At 37.4% G+C, this 20,734-nt stretch overlaps 1 pseudogene; it reads right to left on the bottom strand.

Moving 5' to 3' along the window:
- The window catches only part of LOC124803181, a 343,599-nt pseudogene that overhangs the window by 43,098 nt on the left and 279,767 nt on the right, over nt 1-20,734 (bottom strand).

Below are 20,734 nucleotides of genomic sequence, written 5' to 3'. Positions count from 1 at the left end.
GAAAATTTGTGCCGGACCAGGACTCGTACCCAGATTTCCCGCTTATCACGAGTGGTCGTCTTACCATTTGGCTACCACAGCATGACTCACAGTCAGATCCAAACTTCCATATGTCATCGACCATATACCTACAACCTGTGCTCATACATTCATTATGTATATTTCCATACAGAGGAGACATTTTACTTTAAAATTGTTTACATGGTGTCAGCAGATAAATATGACATTGCAGTGCCTGCGTTGCTCTGAACTAGGATGCAACAGTCCTTCATACATGCTTGCAAGCATGCAAATATATGGAAATGAAGGAACATTGCATCGTAATCACAGGCATGTCTGAATGAGCACTGCATCATAATTTGGAATAACGCAGGCACTGCAATACCTCATTTATCAGCCGACCCTGAGCAAATGACTTTCACGTAAAATGTCTCCTCTGCAAGGGAATATACATAATGGATGTATGAGTACAGGTTCTAACATATGGTTGACGACATATAGAAGTTTCGGTAGCCAAATGGTAAGGAGACTGCTTGCAGCGTGACGGAAATCCAAGTTCAAGTCCTGGTCCATCACAAATTTTCATTGTAGTCATTCCATTATACAGCTGATGGTTGTCCATATTTGCAACAGCAAATACATTTCATGTACCTGGTATGGGGTTGCCCAGCTTGAAGCAGGTGATGACTGTCCAGTGGACCTCTGATGGGCCCTCTGTAGGAACCTCTGGCGCCCACACTAAAGTCCATTTGTGCAAACTCATAATCGGTGAAGTGCTGCCACCTGTGTTAATTCCACATGGCAGCAAGTGGGTGATCTGTCCTTTTTGTGGATGTTACTGCACCTGGGATGCATTTCCCATGCCAGCAAGCTTGGCCTTTACTTGTGCCACCTTCTCACCCTTGCTGGCCAGTTCCACAGGAGTGACGACAACTGACATGTGGAGTCAGCTTGGATGCTGGTGTTAGTTGTTCATTTCTGGTTGCACCACACTCATCTCTAACAGAAAAGCCAATTCCAAAACTTGGTTCAGAGGTGCCTTCCCCAGTACAGTTTGTATACCAGTACTGACAAAGTCCATAACTCTCAGACAATGGGAAGAGTTAGGATACAATAAAGGAAGAACGGGCACTGTGAGCCACACTTCATCTCACTCTTCCACATAGGCCAAACCAGCTTGGGTGGCCCTAAGAGTAGCTACACTACTGCCAGCCATGCCCCTCTGCACAATGGTAGCATACAAATCCTCTCACCGATGCAGACAATGCTATGTTAAGGCAAACCATACTTCTTAATCTACTGATGATGACCTGAAACTAACTGATAAGTCAAACATACTCTTAACAAAGAAGAAACAAGAAGCAACATTTCAGATAAACAATACTTGCATTTGCCTTTCAGTTAAGCAGCTATGCTTGTCAGTATTTACTTACCTATAATTGTGACTGATAACCCACTTAGGAGTTCCAAATCGACGTATCCAGAGACATTCCATGTGCAATATTGTGCCAGGGTATACTATTAGCCGTCCGTCATTGCTCTGTGCTATAGGGCCTAACTGATGACGAAAAAGTATTGTTGGGGGTTTCTCCACTGTAAAAAAAATCATTATTACTGAGTTTAATGTCCGAGATTCTCAAAGAACGTTCCACAGAAAATTCCATACATTATGGTGAACTTCATTTCCATATATTTCACTTGCATGCTATTTTTGTAGACTGCAGGACAATTTAACAAAGATTTCTATCAACACATATGCAAAATCAAATAACATACTCATTTTAAACAACAACGAAAACAATCAATTATTGATAAATATAATAGAAGGAAACATTCCACGTGGGAAAAATTATATATAAAAACAAAGATGAGGTGACTTATCGAACGAAAGCGCTGGCAGGTCGATAGACACACAAACAAACACAAACATACACACAAAATTCAAGCTTTCGCAACAAACTGTTGCCTCATCAGGAACGAGGGAAGGAGGGGGGAAGACGAAAGGAAGAGGGTTTTAAGGGAGAGGGTAAGGAGTCATTCCAATCCCGGGAGCGGAAAGACTTACCTTAGGGGGAAAAAAGGACAGGTATACACTCGCACACATGCACATATCCATCCACACATACAGACACAAGCAGACATATTTAAAGACCTAAAAGGTTGGTAGACAACGTTGTGCATAAAGGTTAGGTAGTTGTGTTGCCGCCAAAACATGTTAAAGGACGGAGAAATTCGGGAAAATTTCGAAAAAACTGCGTGTAGTATATTAAAAAGAGTGGTATTGTGGTGGCAGATTATGAAAATGAGGCTAACAATTGTCTGACGAAGAAATAATGACGTTAAAACCTGTGAGAAGCGGCTAAATATTATAAGTGATGTGGGAAAAACGGAAATGGAAATAAAGCGAAAGTTATTAGAACTGGCCGAAATGGTTGTTTAAAAGGTGAAAGGAGCTGTTTGTGAACTAGAAACGGTGGATATTATAGCGGCGGTAGTGCTGAAAGCGGCAAAAAAAAAAATTTTTTTTGGTTATGATTTGGAAGTGGGTTACGTATTATTTAGTATATATATAGGCGGGATAAAATAGTATAGCAGATTACGGTAAAAAGGAGAAGGTGAATACAAAGTGAAACTACTGCCAAAAACAGAAAGAGGAAAATAAGACGACAGAAAAGATTTCGAAATGCAACAGTGACAATAACAAACGTAATTGTTGGATTCAAATTAATGATATCAATATAATAGAAGGAAACATTCCACGTGGGAAAAATTATATATAAAAACAAAGATGAGGTGACTTACCGAACGAAAGCGCTGGCAGGTCGATAGACACACAAACAAACACAAACATACACACAAAATTCAAGCTTTCGCAACAAACTGTTGCCTCATCAGGAAAGAGGGAAGGAGGGGGGAAGACGAAAGGAAGTGGGTTTTAAGGGAGAGGGTAAGGAGTCATTCCAATCCCGGGAGCGGAAAGACTTACCTTAGGGGGAAAATATGTCTGCTTGTGTCTGTATGTGTGGATGGATATGTGCGTGTGTGCGAGTGTATACCTGTCCTTTTTTCCCCCTAAGGTAAGTCTTTCCGCTCCCGGGATTGGAATGACTCCTTACCCTCTCCCTTAAAACCCACTTCCTTTCGGCTTCCCCCCTCCATCCCTCTTTCCTGATGAGGCAACAGTTTGTTGCGAAAGCTTGAATTTTGTGTGTATGTTTGTGTTTGTTTGTGTGTCTATCGACCTGCCAGCACTTTCGTTCGGTAAGTCACCTCATCTTTGTTTTTATATACAATTATTGATAAAATTATTTAATTGGATGGACAAAAATGTCTACTCACCAAGTGGCAGCAGAGCACACATATAAAATACTGTTGTGTTTGGCAAGCTTTTGGAGCCAGTGGCTCCTTCTTTAGGCAGGAGGGTTGGAGGGGAAGGAAGAAGGGTGAATGAAGAGGAGGTCTAAGAAAAGGGGTAGATTTTGGGAAAGTCACCGAGAACCACAGCTCAGAGGAGACTTACCATATGAGATGAGAAGGAAAGACTTACTGCAGTCTTTCCTTCTCACCCCGTACAGTAAGTCACCACTGACCTGTGGTTCTGGGTGACTTTCACAAAATCGACCCCCTTTCTGAGACCTCTCCACTCCTCTTCCTTCACCCTTCTTCCTTCCCCTTCTACAGTTCATAGTGAACCCTGGCCTCTTCAACAACTCTCTGCCAGTTATTACAGTCCAAAGCTCAATCTTTCCATTCCCTATAGCCCATTTTCTGCCAGGTCTTCCATGATTCCCTCTATCTGTCTGATTCTTGGAGGGGCCCCATCCTCTTTGCCCCCTGGATTTCCATTTAATAACCTCTGTATCACCCATCAGTGCCATTTATTTATTTTTATTTATTTATTTATTCATCCGTAGACAACTTGTGTTGTATGGATGTCGTCAACTGTATACATGGAATGAGTATATACATAATAGTACTTCTGGTAGCACATATTTCTATGGTGCAACTTAATCGTTTGTACACAAAACAAATACAGACCAATCTTAGTTACAAATAAATATAAATTTACAAATGTATTCTTGCAGATTACACAAAACAAATACATACCAATCTTAATTAAACATAAATATAAAGTTACAAAGGTACTCTTGCATGAATTGAGGTGAACACATGTCATTTACAGTATTCTTTGACAGTATAATAACATTTATCTGCTAAATAATTTTTTGCAGCTTTCCTAAAGGCATGTATTCCAGTTTCAGCTTTGATCTCCTCTGGAAGTCTATTATACATTTTTAATCCATTAAATAATAAACTATTTTGGGTTTTTGCTTTGTTTTTTCGTATGAGATGCAAATGGTGGCAGGATCTAGTCCAGTGTTGGTGTATAGATCTGTTTTGTGTGTACTGGTCAAAGTGTTTCTTTATATATATCACAGTCTGAAAGATGTATTCACATGGTACTGTCAAGATTCCCATGGTTTTGAATAAATCAGTACAGTGAGCTCTCTTGCTGCTTTTTGTTATTATTCGTACTGCCCTCTTTTGGAGCTTGAAAATTGCTTGTATGTTCTGCACATTTGTACCCCAGAAGGTTATGCCATAACTAATTATTGAATGCACATATGCAAAGTATGTCGTCTTAGCACATGAACTATTACATACTGACATAATTATCCGGAGTGCATAGCAAGCAGTAGCAATTTTCTTTTCTAGTGCTGCAATATGGTCAGTCCAGTTAAGCTGTGAGTCAACATGCATTCCTAGGAATTTTGTGTTTGTGACACAATCTATAAGTTCATCTTTAACTCTTAGGCCTATGTTATTATGTTTTTTATTTATGTGGAAATTAATACTGTTTGTTTTTTTAATATTGAGGGTTAATTTGTTGCTTACTACCCACTTGCATACATGATCAAGAGTTTCTTCAGCTTTGTCTCTCAATTTGTCTGGTGACTTGTCACTGATAAGGATACTGCTATCATCTGCAAATAGTATTGCTTCCCCGTATTTGACACTCTGGGGAAAATCATTGATATATATTAGGAAGAGTATTGGCCCTAACACACTTCCCTGAGGGACTCCTATGTTAATATGTTCTGGTTTGGAAATGTGTTTTGTCAATCTGCTGAACTTCGTTTGTGAGATCTCTACACACTGTACCCTATTTTCCAAGTATGATTGAAACCAATTATTTACTGTTCCCCTTATTCCTAGTGCCTCCATTTTGTTTAGTAGTATTTTGTGGTCTACCGTGTCAAATGCTTTGCTAAGGTCAAGGAATATGCCTGTTACATGTTCACCTTCGTCAAGTGCTTCTAAGACAAAATTTGTGAAGTGAGCTACTGCTGTACCTGTGCTTCTTCCTGGCCTGAAACCAAACTGTTCTTTACACAGTAGGTTGTACTTGTTTAGGAAATCCATTAGTCTCTTTTTCATTATATTTTCTATTACCTTGGAAAAGGATGAGAGTAATGAGATGGGCCTATAGTTTTCTATATTTTCTGGATCGCCTTTCTTAAATAGAGGCAGGACTTTTGCACATTTTAAGTATTCTGGGAAGCAGCCTGCAGTGAAAGATTCATTTATGATGTGTGCCAAAGGATGTTGTATGCTGTCAATGCAGTCCTTCAGTAAGCACACTGGCACTTCATCTAAACCTGCTGATGTTTTATTCTTTAGATTCTTCACAACCATCCTTACTTCTTCTGTAGAAGTCGGTAACAGTAACATTGAGTTATCCATATAGTTCAATTTTTGTTCAGGCTGTTTTTTGCCAAACTTTTGCTGTAGCTTGATAGCAACACTGCTGAAGTACTCATTTACAGTATTTACTAGTGTATTCGGGTTATGTATAATAGCACCATTATGTTTAATTTGAATGTTTACTGTTTTTAATTTATTACTGTTTGTTTCCTGTTTGGTAACAGTCCAGGCTGCTTTAATTTTATTTTCTGCCTTTTCTATAATACTGTCATTGTGGGCTTTTTTTGCATCTCGTAATACTCTTCTGTATATTCTTTTGTATGTGTGGTAGTAGTTTAGGAAACCAGGATCACTATGGTAGTTTTTTAACCTGTTCAGTTGTTTGAGTGTTGCAGAGGATTTCCTTATTCCTTTGGTCACCCAGGTATTTCTTTTGTGTGAGTGTACTGCAGTTTGCACCTTTGGGAATGCTTCATCAAATCTGAGTTTAAATAGTGACATGAATTTAGAAAATTTCTTATTTACACTAGTTTCAGCATACACTTCTTCCCAAGTTATACTGTTTATTTGCTTGGCGAATTCTGATCTGTTTGGTTTGGAGAAAACCCTTCTGTATGTGTATGTTTTAGTTGTATTGTCTATATTTATGTTTAATTTTAGGATTTGACAGGAGTGATCAGAAAGGCCAAGGTTATCTACAATAATTTCACAACTTTCTTTATCTATGTCTGTGATGATGTGATCAATTGTTGATGATGAGTTTTTGGCTATCCTCGTGGCTCTGTTAACTAATGGTGATAACTTATAACAGCGCAATATATTCAAGAATGAGTTACAGAATCTATCTGGGTTTTGTGTGTTTATATTTAAGTCTCCACAAATGAGAACCTTCCCTTTAAGATTCGAAGCCATGTCTAGAATCTGGATTAGTTTTGCAGTGAAAGTATCTATATCACCACTGGGTGAACGGTAAATACATATTATAGTTAACCTTTGTGCCTCATCTGTCTTGCTTATCTCTATGGCTGATATTTCTATGTGTTTTTCCTCACTTACAGAATTAATATCATTTCTAATTTTATAGGCAATTCCTTGCTTAACATATATACATGATCCACCACCTCTAATGGTGGTTCTACTATAATGACATGCTAGTATATATGAGTTCAAATTTATTAATGTTATTTCAGTTCCTCTACACCAATGTTCAGTAATGCAAGTGACTGAACTGTTTAAAGTTTGTAATTCCACTTCTAATTGTTGCACTTTGTTTCTGATAGATTGTATATTTTGATGAAAGACTGAGAAACGAGCACAGCTTACCTTGCCTGTATCTTTTGTTTGCATTTTGTTGACAGTGACTGATGCTTTGCGCCAGTTTGTCCCAGTTTTTTTCTCCTCTTGGTGCTGAACCATAAAAAATTCTCCTTTGGAGTGATGTACTTTCTTGTCCTCTGGCTCCTTCTGATGGGGTGTGGTTTAGCTGGTGGCTTCTCCATTGGTACTGTCGTTTCTGGTGCTACTGCTGTTGTTGGCTTTGCTGTTGTCTGTCCCACTGTTGCTGTGTCTCCTGTTCTTATTGTTGGTGGTGGTGGTGAAGGTTCTGCTGATGTCAGTTCTGCTGCTGACGAGATGACTGCCTTTGTTGATTTTTCTTGTACTGTGGAATGTTCTATTACTGATAGTGGTATAACAGTTGTTTTTGTGTTTAAGGTGTTTTGAAGTAGTTTTAATTCCTTCATTATCATGTTCGCCAGATATTCTTTCCCAATACTGTTTAAGTGTAGTCCATGTTGTGTATGGAATCTACGACCTATATTATTTATATTAACACATTTAACATTTTTAAAACGTCTACAGATTTTGGCAAACTGATAGTTGGCTTTTTGTATTTCTGTGTTTACACATGATTGGTTATCCAGATCGTGCCGATGTGGTGTATTCACGATTATCACATTTGTATGCGTGAGGTTCGTCAGACACTGTTTAAGATAACGTGTAGCATTTGCAGTTTCATTTTTATATATATCGTTTGAACCTCCGATGAGTATTACACAGTCTTTATCGTGTAGATTTTTAACCTCTCTAGATTCAGTCGTTTTTATTATTTCCGCTAGTGGGGCTCCAGGTTTTACTATGCTACACAAACTTTTATTAGTTTTCTCTTTAATCTTCTTTGCGAGTCCACGGCCATGACTATCTGAAAGCATGAGTATTTTATTGTGCGAGTTATCTGTTACAATGTTTTTCGTTTGAGTGTCTGTTTGTATCGGTATTTTGTGACGTACTTCAAGGTCATTTTGTACCAGTATTGTCTCATGAAGTTCATACGACACTTTATCGCTGTTTCGAGATTTTTTGATGTGTTTAGACTGTTCACTAGTGGTTTTAGGCCTACTATCTTGAATGCTTTTCTTCCCAAGCGACTCGTAACGGCTCGTTATACCCTCGCTGTCTACAATTGCGAGTACTTCAAACGAGTTTTCATGCACGAAATTAACGTTGCGGTCATTGTTCACACGATTTAACACTTCTTGTTTGTTGTTTTTAAACGTAGCTTGGTTGTTTTTAAACGTAGCTTTGTTCCAGTTTTTGGAAGCAGGCGAAATGTTTTGCACCGAGTCCCGCGTGTAGCACGTACCTTGTTTTGATCGGAGATCATAATTTTCTTTCTTGAGCCATGAAATTTCTTTACGAAGCACTTCGACAATTTTCTGTAGGCTGATAATACGTTCATTTAATTTTGTTGTAACACCATTATCATTCACATAATGACTGTTTTTCACTACGGAGCTGTAATTTTCGCGCACAGGAATATTACGAACACTTGAATCTGTCGCCATGTTCAATATACCTGGTGCATCTCAATCTTGTTGACTTCACTATTCTTCTAATAGGTGTATCTTTATAAACAGCGTGCAGCTCATGACTGTACCTGCTCCTCCATCTTCCTCTATCACAGGTTGGACCAGTGAATCTTTGAAGTATCCTTCTCTCAAAGGCATCTAGCATTCCAATATATTTCGATGTTAATGACCAAGTTTCCAAAGTATATGTAAGAACTGCCATTATTAGTGTTTTATAAATCACTGACTATTAGTCTTTGTTTAATTTGATAAGAGGTCTCATTTGAATGGGTCACTGTTGATGCCAGATATTTTAAACTACTAATCTCTCTCAAAACCATAATTACCCAACATTATTGAGGGTGCCATGTTCTTGAAACTGTATATATGTCATCGAAACAGGTGAGTATTTGCACTGATTTATAAAAGATTATTCCACTGTTCAGCTGGTACGTACCCCTCATGATCCCCTCCAAGGCAGCATTACAAGGGAGACACATGCAAGCATGTCTCCTTGCCTTGCACCATCTTGTAAAGGATGTGGCAGAAGCACAGGCTATTTCAATTCATCTCTAAGAGTGAAATGGTATTATTGGCAGCACTGAATATTTGTCATATGTTTCAGGTAGGTTTATCATTTGCTGAAATGAAGTGCTGGAGTGGGCCTGAAGTTGCCAAGGCTGTGCAGGCCTTTTACAAAAATGATGATCATGACAGCTGCCTCTAGAAGGGAATACTGTCTTCACTCCAAGCTATGATGGGATGATTCTGTACCATTGGCATATACAGTGAAAATCTTTGGGAACAGGAAATATACTTAAGGTGAAATCACCAGTAAGGCTAATTAAAGTTGTCACTCACAGGAACCAATAGAGGAGGTGTGAAACGTTCTAACCAACAGACCAAAGCATTTTGTGAGGCAAAGTGTGGCAATAATGGTTAAGTCCAGTCATAGTGTGCAACTGTACAGGATACAACGGGCTGCACAACAATTCAGTGAGAGGGATTATGAAAAGTGAATGACTCCATCAGTTGAGCTGTTGATTAAAATTAGGGACAATGGAGGCTTCTTAAATTAGCTATGGATGAGTGACGAAGCACATTTTCATTTCATTCCAATGATTATGGCAACAAACAAAACCCTCATTAATGGTGCAGAGGTAATCCTCATGAACTCCATCAACGCTCCTTACACAGCCAGAAAGTCACCGTGTGGAGCACAGTCTCTTCAGTTTGCAAAATCAGGCTTTCTTTTTTGAGGATGAACATGATGGGCAACCACAATCACATCTCAGTGGTATGCTGCCATGGTTGACACATTTCTTGCTCTTGAACTTGAACAGTTTCCTGCAAACAAGTATTGGTCTCCGCAAGATGATGCTACATAACACTGTGTTCAAATTTCAATGGCAGCAGTGTGCAGAGTGCTTGGTAACCACATAATTTCAAGGAATGTGGACTTTTGTGGCCTCCCAGACTCCCTGACTAAATGGTCTGTGATTAATTTCTTTTGGGGTTCCTGAAACACAGAGTGTATGCTAGATGTATGCACACAACTGCGGGACTGAAAGATACCATTTGTGCACAAATCAGGAACATTCCTATACAGATGCTCAAATGTGCCTCGAACAATTTACATCACAGACTGTCTGAGTGTCAACATAACAATGGTGGTCACCTACATGAGATCATTTTCAAAACATGAATGATGCATGAAATAGCAATACTTAAGGGATTTCATTGTTGTGACTGAAAATGTTTCACAGTATAATCCTGGACCTGTTTTGTTGTATCCAAATCAGTCCATTTTTCACCACACCCTGTACATCAGTGCTATGAAGACACTTTGCTGAAACTGTCAGGGGCATAAAGTCAAAATGCCCAGAAATGCTGTCGGATGGACTCATCCTGTTGCACGACAATGCCACATCCAGAAGGAGTGAAATTGCCATTATGAACAAACCAAGTGCCCTAGAAGTTCCCAGAGGGGTTCAACACAGTTCTGTCCTTGAACCAATCCTGTTCTTGATATATATATGAATGATTTACTTTCTCTTGTGCCATAAAAGTCTCTAATATACGCTGGCAAAACTACTCTTGTGACTAGTAATTAATGTTCAGGTAAGGTAAATAAGGTAACAAATGTTATAGTCAAAATGTTTGCAAACTGGCTCATCCCAACAGATTTATGATAAATAATAGTAAAACTGAAATTGTTAACTTTTATTCCAAACATTGGCTGAAAAAGTTAGTGAGGGTGACTCAGTAAAACTGCTGGAAAATCACATGGATCCCAAGTTGGTATGGAATGTGGAGCTGTGTATCACACTGTTCAGACTGATAATCCCATTGTGTAAATTAATACACTTATTTAGTAAATAACAACCATTGTCCTCCTACTATGCATTCTTATTATTCTGAGGGCATCCAAAATCACGCACCGAGTGTGTTCATCAGTAGATGATAACGATTGTCCTCCTATTACGCATTCTTCCATTCAAATTTGGTGATTGGAGTTATTCTGTGGGCACCTCGCCTGATGCACAGAGTGCGTTCACGTGGCAAAACAATAACTCAAGTCAACCATGGGCATTGGAACCATGTTAGACACTTTTCAAGGATATGAACAGATTAATCACTCTAAGTTAAGAGCTTTCCCTCTTTAAATAAAAAAAAAATCTGATCCGAGCTTACCATGCAGAAGCACTGTCTACAACAAGAAATATAAAAATAGCCTAAATATCAAACAATGGAAAGTCCAGGATCGAATAACAACAATATTATGAAAAAGATAGATTGCTACTCACTATATAGAGAAGGTGTTGAGTTGCAGAAAAATGAAAAGACTGCTATTCATTTTAGTATGGCCGCAGCAACCAGAGACAGTGGTCATGTGTGTGTGAGTTCTGTTTGTGTGAATGCATGTGTGTGCTCTACTTCAGAAGAATCCCTTTTGGCCAAAAGCAAAATGCACAGCAGTCGTTTTGTTGTGGCTGTCTGCAACCCAACAAGTCCTCTATATGGTGAGCAACAATCTATCATTTTCATAATATTTAATAGCCTAAATTTGGAAAGAGCAAATACCACAACAGCTTTAAATATATTGCTGCAAAGCTTTATAACAAATTACCACTGTCAGTGAGAGAGTTGCTCACTAACGAGTTTCAAAGGTATTTGCCAAATCTGTTAATGGACAAATGTATGTATGAAGTAGAAGAATTTTAGTGGAAATATTAATGTGTATGATGTAGAAATGCTTAAGTATTTGTAAGATTCCTTGTTATGACTTTAAATGTACAAAAATTCTCAGTAAACACATTTGTTTTCTGAACAAACTTGTACTGATCATTACAAATATTTTACTTGTAAAACTGATGATATCCATCTTAATGAGAACTCACTAATGACAAGGATGTATTAGTCTATTTTAAAAGAAATTTTGGTAGGCTGACTAACTCACAAGCATAGTCATTCTGTTGATTCAGTCCAAAACACACAGGTTTCTGTCCATCCCATTCTCCACCAATACAACGCCTGTGACTTGAACCAATCATGGCATATTTTCCAATGTCAACACAGCGAGATACCTACACATGAGGGAAAAAAAAAGGTTGATTTTATTTATTTTTCTATCAATATGTATTAAGGACTGTGATATCAATTTTATATCAAATTTAAATTTTAAGGTAACAGATATTTTACACAGACATATGATAAAATATTATTACTAAAAATTGTACATCTAGAGCTGTCTCTGAAATAGTAATTTATTTGCTGATGTTCTCTTCTTCTTCACCATCTAAAATAAAAGTTTTTATCAACAAATTGTAACTCTGGTGTGATAAATAACTATCCATAAGATGTTAATAAGTAGTACATTTACATATTTACAAAGTGCTAATTCCACAAAAATATATAAGTGAAAGCAGAAATATGCAGTTTCAGTTGCCCTATAAGCATAAATGGACAAATACAAGTTTCATTCATTTATTAATTGTGTTCCATGGATCCCACAAAGAAGGAACACCTTCACAGATGTGGAGCACATTCACATATACTTTAACTCTTAGAAACTTAATATGTATACTGTATTAACAATAAATTATGACACCAGATAAATAACAATAAATTATAACACCAGCTAAATGTGATCAATTATGACAGCAGCTAAATGTTAGTAGGAACACTACCATTCTGACTAAATCAGTTGCTTCCTCAATTAGTTTAAATAACTGCTCTTTATCTGCTACCGGTCACTCAAAATGTACATGATTTCATTGCTAGTCTTCAAAGAAAATAGTTACCAGTATCTGTAAAACATCAACTGAATGGGGTTAGGGATTGTGTCAGATGGTGTAGCTAATGGGAAAGAGGAGAGGAAGAGTGAGAAGGAGGGTTGGGGAAGAACAGCTGACAAGTGTGTGGGACAACAATGTGGTGCCAGAGAGCTCCCTCTAACACTTGCAGGGAAGTTTTGCATGGTGCACATTGATGTAGAGGTGTTAAATATAATGGGAAGACAGAAAAGAGGAAGAGGGAGTCAGTGGAGAAGAGGGTGTGACTACAAGATGAGTGAAGCTAAGTTTATGTAGTGGAGCTGGAGATGGAGGTGGGTGTGGGGCAGGGGCTAATGGAGACTGAGACCAGGAGGACTGCATGGTCACACAATGTATTACAAGGGTGAATCCCATTACTGCAGTTAAGAAAAGGTGATGTTGGGGGAAAGGATCCAGGAGAAAGTTGTGAAGCACCCATTGAAGTTGAGCACCTTGTGACCAACAGTGTATTCTATCATTGGGCGATTAACTCTAGTTTTTGTCACAGTTTGGAAGTGGCCATTCATTCAGGTGGACAGTTCATTAATGGTCATTCTCCCATAAAATGCTGTGCTCAGGTTGCAGAAGAGCTGGAACGTGATATGGCTGCTTTCACAGGTGGATTAGCTGATAGGAAAGGAACCATAAAAGAATTCAGAAGGAGGTTATTTGTTTTATTTCTGAATTAAATATATTGAGCTGCTTTTTTTGTCCTTAAGTAAGTCATAAATTTATTCTATACCTTTTGAAAATTTACAGGCATTACAAATTTTGAGAAAATTAAACAATGGAAAATCCAGGATCAAATAATGACAATATGAAAAGGATAGTTGCTACTCACCATATAGTGGAGATGCCGAGATGCAGATCGGCACAACATAAAGAATGTCAAACCAAGCTTTTGGCCAAACAAGCTTTCATCAGAATTAAATACACACACACACACACACACACACACACACACACACAACACACACACACACACACACACACACACACACACACACACACACACACACACACACCAGTGCAACTCACACAAAAAAGGCCAAAGTCTCTGGCTGCCAAGGCCAGAATTTTGACAAAAGATATTCTACATACTAAGCAAACCTTAGCTACACAATATTTTTGGAAACTTACCAGGACAGATCCAGGAGGAAATTCTACAACTTCTTCAGTTATGTGTTGGTCATTGTAGAAAGACACAAGATTTGGCTCTGTGTTGCGGTAGATGCACGTACTATTTTTCATTTCTGTATGACCATCCTGAGCTTCATCACCTTCTGAAAATGATGGTTATTTAATAGATTTTATGGAATAACAGATCATCTGCACTTCAAATTCTTCAGTAATACACTAATAAATACATCATAAGAAAGAGAATACCAAGTGAAAAACTTCACTAATGACGGCATACAATATAGTAAATAAAATACAACTAAAAGTTAACTATGAGTTGACATCAAGCACTTAAACTGAAGATTCATTAAGTTTGAATTTTTTATATGTCTGGGATTCCTGATTGCCAATGGCTATGTATTAGTGGCATATTTCAAAACATTTCTATTCAAATGACAAGTTCATACCTATTTTTCTTGTACTTTATAAAATGGTCACTAAAAGTTTCTACTGAAACTCCGATTAGAACAGGTATTGCCTGCTGTTGACCCAATACACTGAGGTCACAAAATTCAAGAGACATATGGAAGTATCTGGACTTATGAGAAGATTTTTGTTTCCAAACTTAACAAACACAGCGTACAGGAAAACATGAGTGAGTGATATCTCTGGCTACATACAGTAACAAGTAAAGACAAAGAAAGAATAAATAACATTGGTGGTCGTGCAGTTGAACTGCACGTGCCAATTCTCAACACCAGTGATCAATAAACATGTTGCCTTTTCATAGCATCAGACAGTGAGCTGCCCTCCTGTGTTGGTTGACTCCATAATGCACAAAAAACAGAAAAAAACAGGTGTACTTTCTTCTTTACCCTATTCTCAACCCATTATCTCAAGAGCACAAGAAATCGTGCAATATTCCATATTTAGGAAAAATCTCTCTGAATGTAGACCAAAAGCTTAATCCAGGAACCTTAAACATAATTTTATGTGTACAACACTGCTGGACACTTTATGCCCAATTGTAAAGACAGCAGTTCAGCTTCACAAAAGACTGAAATATGCAAAATCACTTATAATTGTAGCAAATTCTATACAGGTCAACCTGGCAGGGCAACTTGTACCAATTTGAAGGAATACCATAAAGTTCGAAATTTAGAAAAGGAGACTCTACTTTTGCAGACTACCTGCTTTGAGAAAGTCATGAAGTCTTACAGCACATCCCTATGGGTGGGGGGAAGGGGAGGAAGATGAATTACCTTAAAATTAAAATAAAGGAAACTAACAAACATATGTTCATTTTCCAAATCTCTGTACTGAATGACCAGACATGGTTCCCTCACTCACCATTTGTAACTGCAAATATCTACTCATAATCATATCAATATCTTGTTGTAAATTACCTCTCTTGCTCACATAGCCCATTTTTCCTTCATTTCAGTAACTGTAATTTCAACTGTCCTATTAAAAAAATTAAAAAATATACTTTGTGTAATCACAGTTGCTTCATGTACCTGCTTAATCTTGCTAAGATACCTTATCTGTATGTAACATAGGACATGCTGAAGACGAGATTATTCGGGTCAGCCTCTCCTTGAAATATGTCACTGACATTTATTGTTCAGTTTATTTTCTTCTCAGAACAAATGTTGTAATTTGTTACACCTGTATAATTTCATTAGTTAATGTGTCACATATTTTGTCAAGTGAAATAATCTTCATCACATTTAAAAATAGTTCGTTTCATTTTAGTCCTAAATCAAATGTTAACAGTTGTCATCTGTGGAAACCGACATCCCTGTAGATGTACTAATTGAAAATCTTTGATCCTACAAAAATTTTACTGCTACACGTATTTATCTTCATACCTGATGATGAAATAATAACTAAAAACTGGTTTGTAAAACAAATAATAAATATTGTCAAGTATTACAGCAGTGTTGTGTGTGTTTTCATTCATAATGTACTAAATATTCTACCAAGAACTGATGGAACAATCAATCAAATAAAATGAGAAGTCCAAAAAATCTATTTGTTGACAATACCAGTGCATTATTGTCTGCAAGAATAAACTATATAAAAAAAAAAAAAAAACGCCAATGCTATACAAGATCTGGGTCTGTGGGATCAGCAGGGCTTTACACGGAATATACAAGTAAGTAATTTCTTGAAAACACCCAGCACTGTGCTACCATCTGTGGATACTAAAAACTACATCTGGTAAACAAATAGTGGTACAGGGATAATATTCTAACATTTTCCTGATGACCGGAGACTGTGTGGTACTGGGTTGCAAGACTCACATGTCTCTCGCGGGTGATTTACGTATTGTGTGCAGCCGATCTTCTTCTCAGGACAGATGGCTGTGTCAATCTTCCTTCACAATGCTTCTTCTCCAAAGATTTTGTGCTGGTTAGGGAAATGATACTGAACTATTTCTCTACTTTTGAAATGATTTCTTACTCTCATAATACTTTCACATCAAGTTCACCATATTTTCTTCTTCACAATAAAACAACTACACAAGTTTCACATGCACTTTCAAGTCTCGCAAATCAACTACATCTGGAAAACCTTAGTACTCAACATATACCATTACAGTCTCTTTTGGTTTTAGTAACCCTTGTCAAAACAGTTCTTACTCCTATCAAGTCAAACAACAAAGTATATGAGTCTCTAGATAAAACCTATTTCATTTGTTCGCAACAGTCACTACTGTTTCACTGCCAAAAAGTAGCCCTTGATTACTCCTTGTACTTGGCATATGGCTTCCAAGGCGTGCGTGGCCACCACTTGTCAGCGCCAACAGACTGCCACAACTTTAGTCTTCTCGTAACACACGCCCGTCCTGCACACACACAAACCGTGGCACAGTAGACACATTTCCACTCTCACACACTCATCCTTAAAATATCGTGTATTCAAGATGGTGGAAATACAAGTGTCTCTAGAATTTACCCTGAAGTTCTCAAGGCACTACAATATGCACATTTCCATTTACTGCTTCAGTATGGAATCATTTTCTGCAGCAATGCTACCCAGATGACAAACACATTTAGAATGCAAAAGAAAGCACTGAGGATAATTTGTGGTCTTAAAAATTAAGTATTATATACCTAATTTTTCTGAATTAAGTGTTTCAGTTTTGTTTATACTTAAAACAATCTTACTCACTAGGGAATATGTCATGGAAACTGAATAACTGATGTATAAAAAAGATGATAACAACTATGATATGATACCAGAGGACAGTCAAATATTCACCAAGTGATTTCAAGAATATCATCCTATTAGGAAAGAGTATTTGAGTGAGGAGTCACATTATACAGTAACACATCAGAAGAAATAAAGATTTCTCTAGAGCCAGTATTTAACAGATTAAAGCAATTCCTAATAAAACAATCTTTTATTCTATATACCAATACCTAATCTGAAAAAATAGTATTCCTTCTTCAAATGTAGATCAACCAAACAAAGTCAAGAGTGTAAGAATGTATATGTTTTTTCCTTTCCATTTTATATAGTATGTTATGTTGTTTAGACCTCTCTGGCATCACTCGTGCAAATTGTGCTCTAAGCTATAGCTGAACCACTAATTCTACAATACAATTTTGGGGCAATACTGTTCCTTCTGCACATAAATGTATTACTCTTAAACAGTAAAAATATGTTACCTTCATCATATTTTAGTTTTAGTACACCACCATGAACATACTGTAGAAGCAAGATTCAGAGAACCAATATAAACATATATCTCCAGCTTATTTTCTCTTCCATTTTCTTAGTGTATTTTTCAAATCTTTGTATGCCCTACAACTTTATCTCTTCTGTGAACTTAGTTAGCTTCTTTTCTCTTCCATTTTCTTAGTGTATTTTTCACATCTTTGTATGCCCTACAACTTTATCTCTTCTGTGAAGCTTCTTTTCTCTTCCATTTTCTTAGTGTATTTTTCAAATCTTTGTATGCCTACAACTTTATCTCTTCTGTGAACTTAGTTAATGAATTGTTGGTCATGTTAAAACATCATTTGTCAGATAATAGCTCACCAAATCTCTTCATTTTCTTTTAAATTATTCATCTAATGGTTTCTTATTTCCATCAGTCTAGACCATGCAATATTAACATCCTTCTACACAATCACACCTACAATGATTATAGCATCATCTGATTCAGCATTTCCATCACACATCTTCAGTTTTCCATTGTGTATCATAGGAAAACAATTAAAACATTTTTTTTAATAAAACCAATGACTGACATTATGAAATCATAATTTTAAAAATGGCTTCTTTTCTTAATTTTATTCTTTTCTTAGAATTCAGTGATTATTCTTAAATTTCTTCCATCATATATTATATCATTCCGAGACTCAGAAGGTTATTATTCACATTCCTGCCAGCTTTTCAAATCAGTCAGTCTTAGAAATATATTTACTTTGTCAGACAAGAAGTGTTGCTAACAAGTGACATTATCTTTCCGTTTTGAACTTTTTCTTCAATTTTGTGGTTTTCTTCTATGTCCTTCACTGCTCTCTTCACAAATGACATATAATAATTTTGCAAGCCTCCTACAGACCTGTAAAACTTACATATGATCATTGTTTCAATTGACATAATTGCTAAAAATAGCTTTAATTAGATGTAAAGAATGTATGGCATGAACACCACATGGTCTCAGTTTCTGAAGGTTAGGAAAAGAAATCTCTAAGCACTCATTCAGGGTTACCAATTATCCAAATTTACTTCTGTTATGACGTGTTGAAGGTGAAAGAGAAAAAAATGTAAACACATAAATGAGTAGTATCATACGTATCTAATAATCAAGATAACTACTTACCACAATTAAGGGATCTGCCCACCCAACTACCATCTTCACAAACAATCCGCCAAGTTGTCTTCTCCCCCATTATACTTGCTATGCAATTGAATGTCACTTCTGTTCCATCTGGAAAACTGAAAGGAGGTTTCTATCAGTTTCAATGAGACTGAAAGAGTAATCCTTATACGTATAATTTGAGTCTAGCCTCCTTCCACCCATTTTGAAATTAAAGCAGTAGGCCGTTAACAAATCATATGCAATGAACGAGTCGTGGAATGTGTTCCAGATTATCTGATGGAAGCGATGTTTGGTCAAACATTTAGCTCAAAAATGTATCTATCTTTGGAGAGTAATAAGTGGGATGTGTAAACTGAGATTGTGAGGATTTAAAATTATAAGTGGGAAAAAAAACAAAGCAAGAAAATCTTTTCTGAAAAAGATAAATTTGCTTATTAATGTACGGAAATCTGTGGTTGAGAATAACAAATTATTTGGGAATAAAGTAGACGATTCACCAAAAGGCAGAAGCATTGGGTATAACACACACATACACACTGACATGGACATGCCTGTCTCCCTACAGTGTGATCATTCAACTGCCAGCTCATGGGAGAGTGGGGAGCCTTCCATGGGCTAGCTAGGGGTACAGGTAGAGAGGGCAGGTGGCAGATGGCTGGGCACGCGATTTCACAGACTAGGGCATGAGATGACAGCGTACAACTAGGTGACATATTGGGTGCAATATATGAGGGAGGGATTTTGGGTTGCTAGAAGTAAGTTATGCTGTTATAGGGAGTCGCATTGAACGTGGAGCTGTGTGTGTGGCTGTTGTAATAGATGTGGCCATAACTACAGCAGGTGACAAAAGTCACGTACAACAACATGTGTCGTGGCCGTTACAGATTGTGTTATAAAGGCGAGAGGGATGAAATGTAAGAGAAAGAAATGGACGGGCAATAGAGGGCAGCTAAATAAAGGAGATAGTAACAGAGGTTGGATGACACGAGGTTTGGATGGAAGAGGCCACTAGATGGTATAACAATGTACAGAAAGTTCTGTGCTCCAATCTCATGCCCTAGTCTAAGAAATCACGTGCCCAGCCACCTGCGCCGCTAGCCCACAGATAGCTCCCCACTCTCCCACAAGCTGGCAGTTGAATGAGCACTGTAGGGAGACAGGTGTGTGAATATGAGTGTGTGTGTGTGTGTGTGTGTGTGTGTGTGTGTGTGTGTGTGTGTGTGTGTGTGTGTGTCCATGTTTCTCCTCCAGTTTGAGAAAAGAATTTCATTGTGAAAGCTAAAAAAGCAAAGCTCTGTACCTTTTGTTTGTCAATGACGCAGCGCTTCTGTCTTTTGTTGAGTTGTCTCCTTTATTCCCAAATAATTCATAAATTTGTTTATATCTGTTATAAATATAAGTGCAAGGAAATCTTTTCTGAAGGTATTCAGCTAGCATATATCATTATACAGAAGTGAAATGTTGATGATAAACATATCAGACCAGAGGAGAATAGGTCTTGAAATGTGGTGCTACAGAAGAATACTGAAAAGAAAATGGATGGTCAAATAACTAATGAAGAAGTACTATATCACATTGGGGAAAAAATAAATTCATTGCACAACTTGACTTAGAAGGGATCAGTTGATAAAACACATTCTGGGACATAAAGAAATTGTCTATTTGGTAATGGGAGGAAAATGTGAAAGGTGAAAATGTTATAGGGAGACTAAGATTAGATTGTAGCAAGCAGGTTCTCATGGATTTATGTTGTGATAATTATGTGGAGATGAAGTGACTTGCTCACAACAGAGTAATGTGGAGAGCTGCGTCAAATCTGTCTTCAGACTGAATCTCAGAACAAAAACAATATTAACAACAACATACTCATTGAAGAACAGTAATATGAGAAAAGACAGTCTGTTGTA

Source organism: Schistocerca piceifrons, chromosome 6 (assembly GCF_021461385.2).
Source record: "Schistocerca piceifrons isolate TAMUIC-IGC-003096 chromosome 6, iqSchPice1.1, whole genome shotgun sequence".
In the NCBI taxonomy this organism is placed as follows: Eukaryota; Metazoa; Arthropoda; class Insecta; order Orthoptera; family Acrididae; genus Schistocerca; species Schistocerca piceifrons.
This window is presented reverse-complemented; position numbering and strand designations above follow the sequence as displayed.